The sequence below is a fragment of the Neoarius graeffei genome, chromosome 15 (genome assembly GCF_027579695.1).
Source record: "Neoarius graeffei isolate fNeoGra1 chromosome 15, fNeoGra1.pri, whole genome shotgun sequence".
Lineage (NCBI taxonomy): Eukaryota > Metazoa > Chordata > Actinopteri > Siluriformes > Ariidae > Neoarius > Neoarius graeffei.
This window is the reverse complement of record NC_083583.1, coordinates 24,179,099-24,199,534: the sequence shown is the minus strand read 5'-3', so window position 1 is coordinate 24,199,534 and position 20,436 is coordinate 24,179,099. Positions and strand designations below refer to the sequence as shown.

At 40.8% G+C, this 20,436-nt stretch overlaps 1 protein-coding gene across 5 annotated transcripts in view; it reads right to left on the bottom strand.

Annotated features, from left to right (window-relative positions):
- The window catches only part of LOC132899294 (A-kinase anchor protein 13), a 230,217-nt gene that overhangs the window by 209,653 nt on the left and 128 nt on the right, over positions 1–20,436 (bottom strand). For 4 of the 5 annotated variants that reach the window (XM_060941060.1, XM_060941062.1, XM_060941063.1 and 1 more), the window contains exon 1: positions 4,015–4,129. The exons of the other annotated variant lie outside the window; for it this stretch is intronic. The gene's annotated coding sequence lies outside the window, so the exon portion shown is untranslated. Of the gene's footprint in view, positions 1–4,014; positions 4,130–20,436 lie in introns of those variants that run through there. 5 annotated transcript variants of the gene reach the window in all.

Genomic DNA, 20,436 nt, shown 5'->3' with positions numbered 1-20,436 from the left:
CATGAGTCGAACTCATGATCCCCCAGTCAAGAGGCGGACACACTAACCACTAGACCAACTCACAGCCAAAGCACAGTGTGTACATTTAATCAGTTCCCCCAGGCCTTTTTTGTGATTGTTGCGGGCTAAAATGTCTGATGTTGCGGGGGGTTTTCCAAAAAATTGCGATGAAAGTTGCGGTGTTTTTTAGGTTTTTGTTGCGATTACATTGCGGGAGGAAGTGAAAGTTGTGAGAAATTGTTGCGATTTTCTCTTTTTGTGATTAAAATTGAGTGATATGTTAAATATTAAGTTATTACTGAAAAACTATTGATTAAAAAAACAAAGAAACTGAGAAATGGTCCTATAAACAACTTTACCAATATAAAAGATTACCAGGACTACAAAAATGCAGAAAAATAGGCTTTACTTATCCAAATGCACCTGTTGGTTCAAAAGTTAAAGTGCAGAGAACCTCACAGCACAACATGAAGTTACCTTAAAATATAATATAAATGCCTCAGCTTTCATGTAAGAAAAAAAACTATTAATACTAGTACTGTGTGCAGGCAGTCTCTCCTGAAGACTAAATTAAACAATAATTATAAACTAATAAAATAAATGGCTCAGGCTTCAGAGAAGAAAAAAACAATTTGAACAGAATCTCACAGTATGATGCTGAAGCTGCCTAAACAATGGAAAATAAAATACCATTTTGGCAAAAATGGTGACATCCATTAATTTCTTGTACTAAGTAAAAAAATAATGTAAAGTGCACACAGTCCTTCACTGTAAACATAACACACTTTCAGTAACAGAATTTAAGCCTATATAAACACTGACTCGCACATGCAGTGTTGCCAGATACTGCTGACGTTTTCCGGCCCAAAATATGTTCAAAACCCGCCAAAATGCACTTAAAACTGCCCAATTGGGTGGGAAACCGCCCAATCTGGCAACACTGCGCACATGCTGCTTCTCTTGAAAGTCTACACGGAAGTAAGGCGGAAGGTAGTTTGTCGACGTCACCAACGATTGGTCAAATTTGTGGGAAAGTTGTGGTGATTGGATATAATTGCAACACCGCCCTAAATTCGCGGGGATTGGTTGAATTTGTGTTGATATTGCAAATCGCAACATCGCAAAATCCTGGAGGGTCTGTTTAATATTTACTGTATGGCGTACTCCCAGTTTTCTATGCTATACCATCTAACAAGTACACCATCAAACCCCTAGCTGTAGTGAACTTTTATTTCCCATACTGACTTCTCATCATCACTTCAGCTGCACCTACAGACTGTTTTGGCTGTGTAGACTTTTTGGGGTTTTTTTTAAATGCAGCAGACCTAAAAGTCCACAATTATCACAGGCTGATATGACTGAACCCCTGAAAGATAAAAAGTATACAGCTTCATTTTTGAAATCCACAACAGATTATTACAGATTATTTGCTGACCAAAAATGATAATTTAGACTATTGTGGAGCAAAGGGCAGGAGCAGCACTGCCAAACAGAATGGTATGAAGAACTGACTCTGGGGCTGATTCCTTTCTATCCCAGGCTCATGTAGCTTCTCAGCGACGGTCACGTCAGGTGATTACACTTATGCTAAGGTAACACATAGCTGGCTGATCCATAAGAACTGTGGCTGGGACCTACCATGGCCACTCTGGCAGATTTTGGACGTGATCCATTGCATAAATTTGGGCGGAGTAAATATGTAAATGAAGCCATGGTAGCTGCAAAAGTAGAGACGGAAGACACTGGTAAAACCAATAGCAGCAGCAATGTATGGCCTTACGGCAATGATGGCAGTGTGTATGGTTTTCACAGCTGCAGTACGGTATCATCATGGCCAAATGAAATAAGCCATGCCCCCTAAGCAAACTTTTCACTTTCTGCAGAACATTGTTCCATGAACGTTTTGGGCTCAATGGTTGCGACAGAATGTTACGGTAACCCCTGGTATCAAGGTTGTTCATGGATGCCTTCACGATTGACCCACGGCAATTTTCAACACGATGAAACTTTCCGGGAATGGAAACCACGCCCTCCCGGTTGTCAAGGTAGCTCCCGGCTCTCATGTATTCTGATAGAAGGGCCCAGAACATGTGGCGGTTGACCCCCGGAAGGCTCAAAATCATCTACCAGCATCTATGGTGAAGTGATTCCAGCTATGTGGGACCTTAGCTTTAGAGAAAAACCTCCTAGTTCTAGAGTTGATCTCCATTTGGGCTGATATTTTTCATCCCACTTCGCTGACACATCCATAACAAATCATCAGCAGTGATCAAGAAGGTGAATATGAAATATAGTCATGGTGTAATGAATGTAAATGAGTTGGATTATTAGCTCATCCAGCCAACAGGTGATGAACTTATGCCATCATGTGTTGTCCATCGTCCGTCTGTGGTCATCCACATTTCACGAAAATCGCTTCTTCTCTCTCAGTTCTTCATTGAGTTTTATTCTTTTTGGCAGAAAGGTAGGTCTGCCTGGGGTGCATATAGCTTCTACCCAAATTTGCATAATTGCAATTAATAATGAAGATGTGAAGTAATTAAGCCCTAATGAGCAGTTTCCACAAAAATCGCTTCTTCTCCCTCAATTCTTCACCGATTTTGATTCTTTCTGGCATGAAGGTAGGGGTACCAAGGGTGCATATAACTTCTACCCAGATTTGCTTAATTACAATTATTAATGAAGTTATGGACTAATTAAGCCTTAATGAGCAATTCAACAACAATCGCTTCTTTTCGGTCAATTCCTCGCCGTTTTGGATTCTTTCTGGCAAATAGGTAGGTAGTCCTAGGGTGTATATAGCTTGCAACATTTATTGCACAAGGTGGCCCAATTTAGATCGTTCCTTCTGGACTAGACGGGGCTAGAGTGAGCTACACCATCATTGAAGGTCTTGTCGTTTTTGTTATTGTACGCTTTCAGCCCTTATTTTTTTTCAAGGTGCATATGGAGGAGAAACTATAAGTATCTTGACTAAGTGCACATTGTCTAATTAAAGTACCTATTCCTCAAAAGGACTAAAGACAGAATAGCAAGTTTAGCGATTTTGCTTTGAATGAAAGTGCTACACCTTTTTGGTTTAGTATGTTTGGTGCTCATGAACCCAATAGAGCAATACAGACTTGAAAAACATAGAAATCACGAGTGCAGCTGCCTATCTAACAAACATTGTGTGTCTTTCTAATATCCTGATCATCAGTCACTGCTTAAAGGCCATGTCCGTGATCATGTGCTCCTGTAACTAGAGAAGTAAAAGAAACATGAAGGAACTGAATATTACTGGTAAAATGGTGCAACTGCTGTATTGAATGTTACTGTCAAGTCTCACTGGCTGTTTAGTGGAAATTCAGTTGGCGTATAACCCAGTAGGTATGCGGATCAGATGGTAAATTAGGCCGAGTACTGCAGGACAGACGTGGCTGATCTGGAAGCTTTGAGCTTCTTTCTCTAAACTCTTTTCCTCCTGATGAGAAAATCCTCCTTGTTCTGAAAGTCTTGCTGATTTGGAGTTTGCAAAAGCCTTTGCACTCTTCAGACGCACGCTAACAGGTCGGCCTTTGTGTCAGACCTGTTAGTGTGTAACTGTAGCGTGCCTTTGTGTAATTCATATAGTTTTATTTCCTGTAGTAAAGCATGCACTGTGGTCGTGATTGTGACCTTTGTTAGAGCCTTAAAATAATGCTTTGGAATGAATAAAGAAGAATTTACAAATAAAATGTCGCTGTATTCACCAATTTGTTCTCCTTTGTCGTTAAATGAAAGGAAACGTTACAGCTTTAAACTTAAGCTAAACATTAACACTGACAGTTTCAGCACGTGTGTGATCATTCAGTGCAAAATTTTCATTTCAGGGAACTCGTTCCAGGTTTTTTTCCTCAAAACACTTGTGGCAGCAGGGTTTAGTGTCAAACAGGCAGTTCACTTGAGCTCGGCTCTTACAGGATGCACTGCGTCTTTTGTCTATCTCACCGGTTCCTACACAAGTTTCATTTTCTTTCTTTAAAGAACTCTTACCTTAACTCTTGTGGAGAACTCCGGTTGGATCCAACACCTCAGCATTTGATGACAAAAGTCTGACTTAAAGAGAGTGTCTTTGTGTCTCCCCAGTGCATGGCATGTTATGTCACCTCTCTGTTATTACTGGAAGCTAAATGCGGCTTTGTGCTCGAGGCAGGAGATAAGGGAGGTGACGTTGCATGGGGGAGGAGCGGTATTCACTTCAGGTGTGTGTGTGTGTGTGCGTGTGTATCCTTCAAGCTACTCATTGCTCTCAGAGGCCTCTCAGGTTAATGTTCTGCTATCAGGTTCACCCTCCACTTGTATTCTTGTGAAAGCCACTCATCACTGACCTCCTTTTTTTGTTGTTTTTACAGTTTAATGCTTTACAGCCTCTGTAGAATGCTGTTCCTTTTTTCAGTCTCACACCCAAACCTCAATTTAAGGCAGGTGCCGATACTGTTGTTAATGAGTACCAGTTTAGCAACTACTAAACCTGGCAATAAGCTCGACTTCACACACATCACATCACATTATCTCTAGCCGCTTTATCCTTCTACAGGGTCGCAGGCAAGCTGGAGCCTATCCCAGCTGACTACGGGCGAAAGGCGGGGTACACCCTGGACAAGTCGCCAGGTCATCACAGGGCTGACACATAGACACAGACAACCATTCACACTCACATTCACACCTACGGTCAATTTAGAGTCACCAGTTAACCTAACCTGCATGTCTTTGGACTGTGGGGGAAACCGGAGCACCCGGAGGAAACCCACGCGGACACGGGGAGAACATGCAAACTCCACACAGAAAGGCCCTCGCCGGCCCCGGGGCTCGAACCCAGGACCTTCTTGCTGTGAGGCGACAGCGCTAACCACTACACCACCGTGCCGCCCCAAGCTCGACTTGTGTTCATGAAAATAATAAACAAACAATCGTGCCGTTAGGTGAGGCTTTGGCTCGGTCACAAACACCATTCATGTCTACTTAGTGCTGTTCTGTAGAACAAATGTCACTTTTACATTTTAACTTTTAACCAAAGGCTACTCATTTGTCATTACACCACAGTGCCAGTGAATCCTGCTCAATCCTGATTGGTCAGAAGGTGTTGAGGATTTCTCTACAGCCCTAACTGTTTCTATACTAACAGCTCATTCATAGGGGCTTGTACAGAGCACGTTCAACGCAAGCGGCTTCAAAAATAGCCACAATAAGGCTGGAGCTCATACCGGCCACTGTTGTTGTGTGCGAGTTTGAAATCCGATTAATCCTGTGGGAGGAGTAGTGGTTTTTGTAAAATTGCATATGACCCCTGTATAGCTGCATCCATAGCAGGTGGCACCACCTGGTGAACAATTCTTGTTGGAGTATGTCTTTAGAGTCTTCTTCTTTCAGTGAAAACATCCTAGCAGTTTATGAACAGTAGTGTTTGGTGTGACGAGTCACCCAAAATTTTCAAACGGCCATAAAATCGTAAATATGACAGGTGGCGCTACCGTCTTGACAACTTTTATACATACCAACCTGGGGAACATTCCATATGAGTTTGATCAAAATATGATCACTCCTGTAGGAGGAGTAGCGATTTTTGTGAAATTGCACGTGATCCCTCTGTAGCCTCATCCATGGTAGGTGGCGCCACCTGGTGAACAACTCTAGTTGGAATATGTCTTTAGAGTCTTCTGGGTGAGTTTCAGTGAAAATGTCCCAGTAGTTTACAAAGAGTAACGTTTAATGTGACGAGTCACTCAAAAAATTTCAGATGCCCATAAAATTTTAACTATGACAGCTGGCGCCACCATCTTGACAACTTTCATGCACACCGACCTAGGGAACATCGTATGCAAGTTTGATCGAAATCTGATCAATCCTGTAGGAGGAGTAGCGATTTTTGTAAATTGTGGATGGACAACGACAGATGGACGGCATGTGATTGCCTACGGCCAGATGAGCTAAAAATCAGTACGCTTTCCACCAGAGGAGTTTGTGCTTTCCAGTTTCTCACTAACATAACCAGCTAAAGGTTTTTTTTGTTTTGTTTTTTTTGCTCTTGGATGAGCGATTGTTTATAGGGTCTACAAGTGATAACAGGAACCAACTTGTGTAAATGTGGCTATAAACTGATGAAAAGTATGATGTGTTATTCTTTATTAATTTACAAAAAAAGTAGGCCTAATCTCTGGCAAACTGCTTTGATATAAAAGGTATAAAACACTTCAGAACATGTTATAGGAAAATAATCAGGTAAATAACAGCTGCATCACACCACCCTATAACAACACACTCCATCATGATATACACTGATCAGTCATAACATTATGACCACTGACAGGTGAGGTGAATATCATTGATTATCTCTTTACAATGGCATCTGTCAAGGGGTGGGATATATTAGGCAGCAAGAGAACAGTCAGTTCTTGAAGTTGATGTGTTGGAAGCAGGAAAAATGGGCAAGCGTAAGGATCTGAACGACTTTGACAAGGGCCAAATTGTGATGGTTAGATGACTGGGTCTGAGCATCGAACAAAATGGCACATCTTGTGGGTTGTTCCCGGTATGCAGTTCCTACCAAAAGTGGTCCAAGGAAGGACAACTGGTGAACCAGCGACAGGGTCATGTGCATCGAAGGCTCACTGATTCACAAGGGGCATGAAGGCTCGCCCATATGGTCAAATCCCACAGAAGAGCTACTGTAGCACAAACTGCTGAAAAAGTTAATGCTGGCTAAAACAGAAAGGTGTTTCACTTTGATGCCCATGAGCTTGTCTCCAGTTCACTGGTTGTCCTTCCATGGACTACTTTTGGTAGGTACTAACCACTGCATACCAGGAACATCCCACAAGCTGTGCCATTTTGGAGATGCTCAGACCCAGTCATCTAGCCATTACAACGCAGCCCTTGTCAAAGTCGCTCAGATCCATACGCTTGCCTATTTTTCCTGCTTCCAACACATCAACTCTGAGAACTGACTGTTCTCTTGCTGCCTAATATATCCCACCCACTGACAGGTGCCACTGTAATGAGATACTATAATTAACAGTTATTCCACAAAATCAAGCCTCGTCAGTTATAAGCCATGTATGACAAGATTGAGTGGAATAACTTTTATTTTATCCACATCCACTGGATTTTGAGAAACAGGGCATTTTTATTTTTAGCAAATTTGATAAATAAAAAACTTTATACAAAACATCTGACAAAATAATTTCTGCTTAGAATGTAAACAGGCAAAATGACAGGAGCAATTTCTGAAAAATGCAATAATAATAATAATAATTCTTCAAAAATAAAAAAGGTACGTTCTTACCATGAAATACTTTTATTCCATATTTTGTTGCTTTTTTGTGTATTCTTGGGAGTTTCCTTCTTCTTTTTCTTCTTTCGGGTTTATTGGCAGTTGGCAAACCAATTTAAAGGTGCATTACCGCCACCGACTGGGCTGGAGTGTGGAACAGGAGATATTTGGGGGGGGGGGGGGACTATATTCTTTTAGCTATTTCGGTTTCTTTTAAATACTTGATAATTTTTGGGGTTTTGTTTTTGAGTAGAGTTTTTATTTCATCCTCGGTTGGTTCAGCAACACGCTCCGCCATTTTGTTTTTCTCTACTCACGGTATATGAGCTGATAGCCTAGTAGTAGAGTAGCCAATCAGAGCATGTGATTGCTCATATCCAGTGAATGTGGATAGAATAATTAATGTTATTCACATCACCTGTCAGTGGTGATAATGTTATGGCTGACTGATGTATTCCTGAATTAAATTTCTCTCACACAGGTTTGTTTGCGGTATAAACTTATAGGCAGATAAATAGCACACAGCCAAATCACCCGTCTTAAATGGACACCTTCAGTCATAACACTGTTTATGAATGCGTGCTTGAAGTATTCATTAAACAGCAGATATTTTGCTGTGCAAGGTGTTTAGCTGAAACAACATGTAATCACATGAGACAGCTTCCTTACAACAGCTTCAAACAAACATGGCTATCTGCCTTCTGTGGGCTTTCTGCAAATGGCATTTCACTGTGTGTTGGTTTTGTTGTGGTTGTGTTTAAAAGATGTACCACATTTGAGCTTATATAGATTCGCAATTGAGGTTTTTGTTAAACATACAAAAAAACAGTATCCTTTTTGCCTTCATGTGTGCTTATTCATATTATTGAAAAAGGAACAAAATACACAGCAGCTCTGCCCTACAAGTGTGTGTGGGTAGTTAGAAATGTCTGATGTAGGATGCAGGCCAGTGTGAAGTGTCCGTCAGTGCCTCCACAGACAATTCTGAAGCTCCCTGCCTGTAGGGGGTGAAAATATGTACTCTGTATCACAGAATCTGCAAAACTCACTGTATATCTGTGAATTACGCAACAAACAAAACGTTCTCCATCTTCAATACGATGCTGATATTATAATCTGTGTATCACCTGAAGCCTGATACAAACATCCCCCCTGCCGGAGTCTTTTACCAAGCCATGAGAAATCACTCAGGCAGTTTCTCTCACTGCCGCCTGGTCAGGGTCATGGTGGATCCACAGCCTATCCGGGGAAAAGTAGCTCCATTTACATGCACATGTTTTTGAAATTCGGAATGGATCAGGATTAATATAGTGAATGAAAGCAAAAATGAATAAAAACATTTTTTTAATTTTTTTGCGAACTGAAATGAAAATGGAAACAAGTTTTCAAAAAGAAAAGAAATCTGAATAAAAACTACAATGAGCAACACAACACAAACTAAAACAACACAGCACTGCAGGGAAAATCAGTTTCATTTTGATTTTCATTTCGTTTTCCCTCTCGAGACAGTAACAGACTGATTCCAGAAGGTGGCGATAATGCTGGCTGCCTAAAAAACACCAAAGAAGAAGATCCTTGCTGTGCAATCCTTGACTTGCAAGTGAAATCAAAGCAAAATAGAAACCTGGATGTCGGCCATGTTGGTGGATATACAAATGCGGGGTCGAGCAACATTCCATACAAAACAGTCACGCGTGTGCAACTCTCTTTGTTTTTCCACGGCTTTAAGCGTTCTTTTTCTATGCCATATCTTTGTGCTGAACAGTGGTGCTTGAAAGTTTGTGAACCCTTTAGAATTTTCTATATTTCTGCATAAATATGACCTAAAACGTCATCAGATTTTCACACAGGTCCTAAAAGTAGATAAAGAGAACCCATAAACAAATGAGACAAAAATATTATACTTGGTCATTTATTTATTGAGGAAAATGATCCAATATTACACATCTGTGAGTGGCAAAAGTATGTGAACCTTTGCTTTCAGTATCTGGTGTGACCCCCTTGTGCAGCAATAACTGCAACTAAACATTTCCGGTAACTGTTGATCAGTCCTGCACACCGGCTTGGAGGAATTTTAGCCCGTTCCTCCGTACAGAACAGCTTCAACTCTGGGATGTTGGTGGGTTTCCTCACATGAACTGCTCGCTTCAGGTCCTTCCACAATATTACGATTGGATTAAGGTCAGGACTTTGACTTGGCCGTTCCAAAACATTAACTTTATTCTTCTTTAACCATTCTTTGGTAGAATTACTTGTGTGCTAAGGGTCATTGTCTTGCTGCATGACCCACCTTCTCTTGAGATTCAGTTCATGGATAGATGTCCTGACATTTTTCTTTAGAATTAGCTGGTATAATTCAGAATTCATTGTTCCATCAATGATGGCAAGCCGTCCTGGCCCAGATGCAGCAAAACAGGCCCAAACCATGATACTACCACCATCATGTTTTACAGATGGGATAAGGTTCTTATGCTGGAATGCAGTGTTTTCCTTTCTCCAAACATAATGCTTCTCATTTAAACCAAAAAGTTCTATTTTGGTCTCATCCGTCCACAAGACATTCTTCCAGTAGCCTTCTGGCTTGTCCATGTGATCTTTAGCAAACTGCCGACAAGCAGCCATGTTCTTTTTGGAGAGCAGTGGCTTTCTCCTTGAAACCCTACCATGCACACCATTGTTGTTCAGTGTTCTCCTGATGGTGGACTCATGAACATTAACATTAGCCAATGTGAGAGAGGCCTTCAGTTGCTTAGAAGTTACCCTGGGGTCCTTTGTGACCTCACCGACTATTACACGCCTTGCTCTTGGAGTGATCTGTGTTGGTCGACCACTCCTGGGGAGGGTAACAATGGTGTTGAATTTCCTCCATTTGTACACAATCTGTCTGACTGTGGATTGGTGGAGTCCAAACTCTTTAGAGATGGTTTTGTTACCTTTTCCAGCCTGATGAGCATCAACAACACTTTTTCTGAGGTCCTCAGAAATCTCCTTTGTTCGTGCCATGATGCACTTCCACAAACATGTGTTGTGAAGCTCAGACTTTGATAGATCCCTGTTCTTTAAATAAAACAGTGTGCCCACTCACACCTGATTGTCATCCCATTGATTGAAAACACCTGACTCTAATTTCACCTTCAAATTAACTGCTAATCCTAGAGGTTCACATACTTTTGCCACTCACAGATATGTAATATTGGATCATTTTCCTCAATAAATAAATGACCGAGTATAATATTTTTGTTTCATTTGTTTAACTGGGTTCTCTTTATCTACTTTTAGGACTTGTGTGAAAATCTGATGATGTTTTAGGTCATACTTATGCAGAAATATAGAAAATTCTAAAGGGTTCACAAACTTTCAAGCACCACTGTACCCGAAATATAAAATAATTAATAGTGCGTATGGAAAAGGCTTTGGACAAAATGGTCATTGGACGAAATGACCTGTACTCGTACTCAATGGTTCATAGAAGCATCTTAACTTCAGAAAAGCCTGACTTTTTTAAATAATATGGGTCAAAACCACACATACGTATCTATCTGCTCTCGACCGCTCAAATCGTGGTAATACTGAGAAAATTCAGCATTGTTTACAGACACGCTTTCAGCGGCTGCCATCTTAGTTGCTTTGTATATCCACCATCATGGTGGACGCTCATGATGTAGAACATTTTGATCATATGGTTGCAAGTCATCTATACCTGAAAAACTAACACTAAATAAAAATGAAACTAAAACTAGCCAGTTCCTCAAAATAAAAATAACCAGAGAGTCAGCGACGCAGTAGCTCACACGGCCGTACCATGAGAAACCAGACTGGCTCATGAGCTAAGCTGCTCTTCACGAGAACAATTAGAACGATTTGATCTTCCAAACAAAACAATAAAAATCAAAATCCATTGAAAGCTCAGTGAGGAGCAGCAATTTTCCTGAAAGTTTGTTAATCGGCCTAATTAGTGATTTGTTAATGAGAAATCACAAAACCAGGGAGTAACTATAGTGCAGACTGATTAGATCTTCCAAATAAAAACAGAATCAAAATCCAGTGAAAACTCAGGGAGGAGTAGCAATGTATATCAATTGTGGATGGACAGATGGACGGACGGAGAGACGACGGACGCCACGTGATGGCAACAGCTCAATGGCCTATGGCCATGTGAGTTAAAAATACTTATGCACTTTTTTTTTTTGTAACAGTTAAGTAACCTTGGGTGTGAGAAAGGCGCTATAAATTGAAATTATTATTATTATTATTATTACAAAACTAAATAAAACTGAACTGAAATAAAAAAATAATAATAATAATGATTATTATACATACGGGCCACTTTTTCCATGGAATATAAACATGTACTCTATTCTCTTCTAGTGGGTTTATTGATGGCATGCAATATTATCATATCGCTTATCCTGCATGTATTACACTGCCCTCCCCAATGGAGAATGAGCGTGCAATATTGTTATAATATTGCACGCTCTCAAGACAACACGACGTCACACTTCGGAGCTGATGCGAAGATCCAGTAGCAAAACTTCTGCTGCGCATGCGCACAATCATTTCTTTGTCGGCCGGGAAAGAGAGAAGACGGGGTTAATCCAGTGCTCGGATTAATAAGCACTCGGAGCACTAAATAAATAAACTGAAAACTGAAACTGAAGACGTGTTGAACACCTGAAAGGCTACCAAAACTTCATTATATATTCTTCACGCATATTTACAAGAGAAAAACCTACCAATGGGCATCGAAAAACTGGAAAAGAGACACGTCAGAGACATAAAACTTCCGTGCTAGTGAGTGAATGTGACAGTTTGTACACAAACATGGCCGTGAGGTTTGCTTCATTAAAAGCGGAAGATTTAAAAAGACAGATGCGCTGGACACCTGAAAGGCTACCAAAACTTCCCTAGATATTCTTCACGCATATTTACAAGAGAAAAACATACCAATGGACATCGAAAAACTGGAAAAGAGAGCAATAGCGGAAATATTGTCAAAGTTCTATTTGGAGGTGAGGAAAAGTGACGGAGACTTTTACAAGAGGACTTCACTCGTGGACTTCACTCAGCAAAGCGCGTTTGTTTTGATCAACTGCAATGTAACAATTAACTCTGACCAAAAGTAACTTTGAACTTGAACTGTCGACCTGCATATAGCTTGTATATTAGGGTGCATCAGTTGCCCCCTAAAAATGAAAAGTTACTCCGATCATGATGCATTTTTGTTTTTATGTTCCTTTGACAAAATTCAAAAGTTTAATGGTGGCACCAAGAGCTCAAAGATATGGAAAAAGCTGCTATTTTATGACTTTTACGACAACATTTCGATCACTTTTCATGAAACATTATGGCACCTTATAGAGTACCAAATATCTTAGATACACATTTTTAGTACATATTCTAAATATATTATCAAGCACAGTTTGAGTTTTAGCTGTTCATTGAATCATTGTTCAACTACTTTTAAACAATACAAATGTATTATGAATCACATTAATGCTTCTCAATCCCTTGCAAAGGTTCTTAACATGATCTCTGGGTCACAAGAAATCAGTAAATGGAGTCCAACATTGTGATTCAAACCTTACGCGAAAACATAAAATAAGCGTTTTTTGGCAAAAAATGAACCTCATGGTGCCACCATTAGACTTTTGAATATGGTCAAAAAATTGTACAGGATGTCCTTATTGGTGAAAAGGAACACCCAAACAAAAATGCATCAGATTTTATGAAAGTGAGGGCAACTGATGCACCCTATTGTATATACTAAGGGTGTATTCAGACCAGGATAGTTCGATAGTTCACTTGCTTTCGTCCGAACCAAATGTTTTTTTTATTTTTTCATTTTGGTGTAGTTCACTTTCACACTGTACATTTTAGTAAGCGGACCAAAATCTGTCAACAAAGCCACACGCCCTGAGGTCGTTCAGCTATTGGTCAGAGACGACACGCGCACGAAGCGTTAAGTTCAAAAGTAGTCATGGAGGCTTTCCGTGCTGTTATTCTTTTTAATGTCATCAAAGCTATATGTTTTTTCCAGTTTTCACAATTGTGCGATTACTATGCTGTTGTACAAGTAATTTATCAACGACGACGACAAAGGGCAAGGCGGCTACGGAGGATAGCGCTGATGAGCGCACATCATGTTGTGACAGTTCTGGCTCTTCACGCAAGACGGAGGAGGTATGTGTCGGGATATTCGCCTTATCCATCGTAATGGATGAATTTCTGTTTTGCGTCGCTAGTACCGCCACTTTTTGAAAGAATGTCCCTGACTTTAATGTAGGTCTGACGGAGTTTCTTCACTTTTAGCCGACATTGTTCTGGGGAGCGCGTGAACCCCCTCTACTTCATTTTCTCACTGAATACAGCAAACACGTCGGCATTTTTGTGTGTTCTCTCCAAAAGCTCAGATATGTGGACATCTGCCCATATATCCACAAGGGTGCGCGTTTCTTCCTCGGCCCACATTTGCCCCCTACTCATTTTTTGTACTCTGTAGTCTAGCCTACCACTGGTCTGAATGACTGAACGACTGTTGTAAGGTTCCCTTGACAACCGAAACAGTGTTTGCACTTTGCGGTGGAGTGTCAAGACTCTGTTTCCCATAATGCTCGACAAATGACAGAAGCTCCCGAGGTACAAAAAAGCAAAACTGTCAGATTAGGTCCGGTCTGCTTTCACACCTCCAAAAGATCCGCACCAGGGTTCCTTTGGTCCGGACCGAGTCCAACCTTGCAGCTCAGTCTCGGTCCGCTTGTTTGGTCTGGACCAGAGTTCGGTGGTTTGTATTCAGACCAACCCAAAAGGTCCGGACCAAGGGAAATTTGGTTCGTTTGGTCGTTTGGTCCGGACCAAACAACGTAGGTGTGAATATGCCCTAAGTTGGGTTGTTGTTCAGGCTTTTTGGACTTATACCATTTTTATTTTTAGAACTTTGACTTTGTACATGTACATTGGCTTGACAGAACATTGAATTATATTTGATCAGAATCAGCATTTAATATTGGTAAGTTACCGCCCTGTTCTTAACTTTTTGTAAAATCTATAATTGTTCCACTGAATGTGTATGTATTATGATAATAATATTGGCTGGCTTTTTCGTGGTCTATCAGACATACTCCATTCAGCTACTCATCTTAGACTCGTTCAGTATCATGCTAGCTGAATGGAATATGTCTGATAGACCACTCAATGCCAGCCAATATTATTTAAATATGGAATTAATTCATTCTGATCTATGAATCCAAACACATTTATCCAAAGTGATTGGATAAATATGTGTTTGTCTCATATGCACACTTTGGAATAGAATTTCTGACATGCATACGATCCCACATCGGTGGCTTACTCTCCATGAAGATGGTCATAGTGAGTATTTTCACCAATCTTTTCTCCTTTGTTCAGACTTCACCTTATAATATTCACTCTTCGGTGCCTTCCAACAGCCTATAATCTGGTCAACAGACCTGTTTATCCCTGCTTCATTCAGCTTTTCCTACACTCAGTTAAACAGGTCGCTGTTGCGGACTATCTGCCCATCCAACCTTTCAGCTATTTTTAATTCTTCAAGTATCAAAGTCCCTCCCATGCCAGGACCTGGTCTTCCCAGGCAGTCTCCTGTCCCAGTACTAGCCAGACCCTTAAGGCACATTGGGCGGCACCGATCTCTGCTTCTATAGCCCTCGGCCTCTCACCTAGAGTGGTGCTTGAAAGTTTGTGAACCCTTTAGAATTTTCTATATTTCTGCATAAATATGACCTAAAACATAATCAGATTTTCACACAAGTCCTAAAAGTAGATAAAGAGAACCCAGTTAAACAAATGAGACAAAACTATTATACTTGGTCATTTATTTATTGAGGAAAATGATCCAATATTACATATCTGTGAGTGGCAAAAGTATGTGAACCTTTGCTTTCAGTATCTGGTGTGACCCCCTTGTGCAGCAATGACTGCAAGTAAACATTTCCGGTAACTGTTGATCAGTCCTACACACCGGCTTGGAGGAATTTTAGCCCATTCCTCCGTACAGAACAGCTTCAACTCTGGGATGTTGGTGGGTTTCCTCACATGAACTGCTCGCTTCAGGTCCTTCCACAACATTTCAATTGGATTAAGGTCAGGACTTGGCCATTCCAAAACATTAACTTTATTCTTCTTTAACCATTCTTTGGTAGAACAACTTGTGTGCTTAGGGTTGTTGTTTTGCTGCATGACCCACCTTCTCTTGAGATTCAGTTCATGGACAGATGTCCTGACATTTTCCTTTAGAATTCGCTGGTATAATTCAGAATTCATTGTTCCATCAATGATGGTAAGCCGTTCTGGCCCAGATGCAGCAAAACAGGCCCAAACCATGATACTACCACCACCATGTTTCACAGCTGAGATAAGGTTCTTATGCTGGAATGCAGTCTTTTCCTTCTCCAAACATAACGCTTCTCATTTAAACCAAAAAGTTCTATTTTGGTCTCATCCGTCCACAAAACATTTTTCCAATAGCCTTCTGGCTTGTCCACGTGATCTTTAGCAAACTGCAGATGAGCAGCAATGTTCTTTTTGGAGAGCAGTGGCTTTCTCCTTGCAACCCTGCCATGCACACCATTGTTGTTCAGTGTTCTCCTGATGGTAGACTCATGAACATTAACATTAGCCAATGTGAGAGAGGTCTTCAGTTGCTTAGAAGTTACCCTGGGGTCCTTTGTGACCTTGCCGACTATTACACGCCTTGCTCTTGGAGTGATCTTTGTTGGTCGACCACTCCTGGGGAGGTTAACAATGGTGTTGAATTTCCTCCATTTGTACACAATCTGTCTGACTGTGGATTGGTGGAGTCCAAACTCTTTAGAGATGGTTCTGTAACCTTTTCCAGCCTGATGAGCAACAGCAATGCCTTTTCTGAGGTCCTCAGAAATCTCCTTTGTTCGTGCCATGATACACTTCCACAAACATGTGTTGTGAAGCTCAGACTTTGATAGATCCCTGTTCTTTAAATAAAACAGGGTGCCCACTCACACCTGATTGTCATCCCATTGATTGGAAACACCTAACTCTAATTTCACCTTCAAATTAACTGCTAATCCTAGAGGTTCACATACTTTTGCCACTCACAGATATGTAATATTGGATTATTTTCCTCAATAAATAAATGACCAAGTATAATATTTTTGTCTCCTTTGTTTAACTGGGTTCTCTTTATCTACTTTTAGGACTTGTGTGAAAATCTGATGATGTTTTAGATCATATTTATGCAGAAATATAGAAAATTCTAAAGGGTTCACAAACTTTCAAGCACCACTGTATACAGCTAGAATTACAGTGGGGGGCTGGTCCTCTGGTAACCGCGAGAGTTTGACTCCCCACTAACATCTGTATTGCCTTACCAGATAGCAGTCGGTACCATTTTTATGATGGTCTTTAATATGACCCAACCACGAGTAGAACTCACGATCTCCCAATCGAGAGGCGGACACGCTAACCACTAGACCAGCTCGCTGTACCAATTCTTCAAGTATATTTAAAATATTTTTTTTTCTGCCATCAACCAATTTTATTACCACATGCGGCATGTTTCTCCTGTCCATAAAACATCACAACGTTATTGCCCAAACACGTACTGAACATGCGCAGAGGATTACAGGTGCAGAAGGCAATCCGGTCAAACATTTACATGGCTAATATTGTCTTATCAAACAGATCAAACAGATTACCAGGCCTCTACACCATTTCATTCTGATCGAGCTGTTTACATGGAAAAAATGTCATTCCGATTGAGCCTGAATCCAGTTATTAATGGATTATTAAGGTCCATGTAAACATAGCTACTGTTTTTGTTTTGGGAATGCACTCTGGATGGGATGGATGCCAGTCCATCACAGAGCACCATACACACATATTCACAAGCTCAATCACACCTACGGGCACATCATTCAGAGTCACTAATCCCCATACTGTCATGTTTTTGGGAGGAAAGAGGAAACCAGAGAGGAAACTCACACGGACATGTAATCCGAGGGATTTCAGGATTGAACCAGGAAGTGAAAAAGTGAAAATCAAGCAAAGCCTCTTTTGGCTCCTGGGAATTTAAATTTTGTCAACATCATCCTGATATCTTTACATACAGTAGTGTGCAAAAGTCTTAGGCGCATGTCAAGAAATGCTGTCGAACAAAAATGGCTTAAAAATAATGAAATGAAATGTGTCAACATTAAAAAATACTATAAACAGTAATCAGTAAGCCATAATAAATGAAACAAAGTCAATATTTGGTGTGAAACGACCCTTTGTTTAAAAAAAATAGCAGTCTCGGGTACAATGAGTGCAGTTGTATAAGGAAATGAGCTGTAGGTTTTACTGAGCATCTTACAGAACCAGCCACAGTTCTTCTGGACACTTTGACTGTCACACTCGCTTCTTCATTTTGCACTAAAACCCAGCAGCCTTCATTATGTTTTCTTTTTTAATCTGAAAAGTGCTCAGATACAAACATCTTTTTTCTGTAATATTTAATTTTATGCTGGAAAACAAATGTTTGGACTCTAAAATGTTTTTGTACTGAACTCGATAACTTTTGCACAGTACTAGAAGAAGAAGAAGAAGAAGAAGAAGCCTTTATTTGTCACATGCACACTTCAAGCACAGTGAGATTCATCCTCTGCATTTAACCCATCTGAAGCAGTGAACACACACACACACACACACCCAAAGCAGTGGGCAGCCACACTACAGCACCCGGGGAGCAGTCAGGGGTTAAGTACCTTGCTCAAGGGCATTTCAGCCCAAGGCCGCCCCATGTTAACCTAACTGCATGTCTTTGGACTGTGGGGGAAACTGGAGCACCCAGAGGAAACCCACGCAGACACGGGGAGAACATGCAAACTCCACACAGAAAGGCCCCTGCTGGCAGCTGGGCTCGAACCCAGAACCTTCTTGCTGTGAGGCAACAGTGCTAACCACTACACCACCGTGCTGCCCCTAATATACTACAACCCCGATTCCAAAAAAGTTGGGACAAAGTACAAATTGTAAATAACAACGGAATGCAATAATTTACAAATCTCAAAAACTGATATTGTATTCACAATAGAACATAGACAACATATCAAATGTCGAAAGTGAGACATTTTGAAATTTCATGCCAAATATTGGCTCATTTGAAATTTCATGACAGCAACACATCTCAAAAAAGTTGGGACGGGGCAATAAGACGCTGGAAAAGTTAAAGGTACAAAAAAGGAACAGCTGGAGGACCAAATTGCAACTCATTAGGTCAATTGGCAATAGGTCATTAACATGACTGGGTATAAAAAGAGCATCTTGGAGTGGCAGCGGCTCTCAGAAGTAAAGATGGGAAGAAGATCACCAATCCCCCTAATTCTGCGCCGACCAATAGTGGAGCAATATCAGAAAGGAGTTTGACAGTGTAAAATTGCAAAGAGTTTGAACATATCATCATCTACAGTGCATAATATCATCAAAAGATTCAGAGAATCTGGAAGAATCTCTGTGCGTAAGGGTCAAGGCCGGAAAACCATACTGGGTGCCCGTGATCTTTGGGCCCTTAGACGGCACTGCATCACATACAGGCATGCTTCTGTATTGGAAATCACTAAATGGGCTCAGGAATATTTCCAGAGAACATTATCTGTGAACACAATTCACCGTGCCATCCGCCGTTGCCAGCTAAAACTCTATAGTTCAACGAAGAAGCCGTATCTAAACATGATCCAGAAGTGCAGACGTCTTCTCTGGGCCAAGGCTCATTTAAAATGGACTGTGGCAAAGTGGAAAACTGTTCTGTGGTCAGACGAATCAAAATTTGAAGTCCTTTATGGAAATCAGGGACGCCGTGTCATTCGGACTAAAGAGGAGAAGGACGACCCAAGTTGTTATCAGCGCTCAGTTCAGAAGCCTGCATGTCTGATGGTATGGGGTTGCATTAGTGCGTGTGGCATGGGCAGCTTATACATCTGGAAAGACACCATCAATGCTGAAAGGTATATCCAGGTTCTAGAGCAACATATGCTCCCATCCAGATGACGTCTCTTTCAGGGAAGACCTTGCATTTTCCAACATGACAATGCCAAACCACATACTGCATCAATTACAGCACCAAGGCTGCGTAGAAGAAGGGTCCGGGTACTGAACTGGCCAGCCTGCAGTCCAGATCTTTCACCCATAGAAAACATTTGGCGCATCATAAAACGGAAGATACGACAAAAAAGACCTAAGACAGTTGAGCAACTAGAATCCTACATTAGACAAGAATGGGTTAACATTCCTATCCCTAAACTTGAGCAACTTGTCTCCTCAGTCCCCAGACGTTTACAGACTGTTGTAAAGAGAAAAGGGGATGTCTCACAGTGGTAAACATGGCCTTGTCCCAACTTTTTTGAGATGTGTTGTTGTCATGAAATTTAAAATCACCTAATTTTTCTCTTTAAATGATACATTTTCTCAGTTTAAACATTTGATATGTCATCTATGTTCTATTCTGAATAAAATATGGAATTTTGAAACTTCCACATCATTGCATTCCGTTTTTATTTACAATTTGTACTTTGTCCCAACTTTTTTGGAATCGGGGTTGTATATATATTAAAGTATTTTCTGGTGTAAAGTGCAGGGCTGTTTCCAAAAGCAGATGTGAATTATTTATTACGTTTAAATTGCACATCACTCAGTAAATTCAGTTATTATGAAATTATCTTATTTCGGGCCCAGATTCTGGTAAAAGTCTAAAGTATCTCATTAAAAACCTTTGGACCTCATGTCCAGCTCCATTTGGAGTAATTACTTCAATTTCGCATTACTTCTTGAATGTTTTTAATCTGTAAACTTCCATCCACACTAACACTCCTGTATTGAACAGAGCTCTGAGTGTAAGAGTAGCCAGTGTGCTGTGAGCTGCTCCCCTCCTGCTGTCATGCTCCTGGGACTCTGTTCAACTCCACTCTGTTCTTCAGCAGTCTGCGGCTTCAGACAGACAGAAACAAACTCTCCCCCGAGTCAGACTGAGGGATAAACAAATGAACCAACAAAAGCAACTCGCATTATCTATAAAACACGAGTTAAATGTGTGGAAGGTGAAGCAGTCCCCTGTGTGCTGTCCTGCACTGGGACACTAACACCCGGGTTCCTCCGGA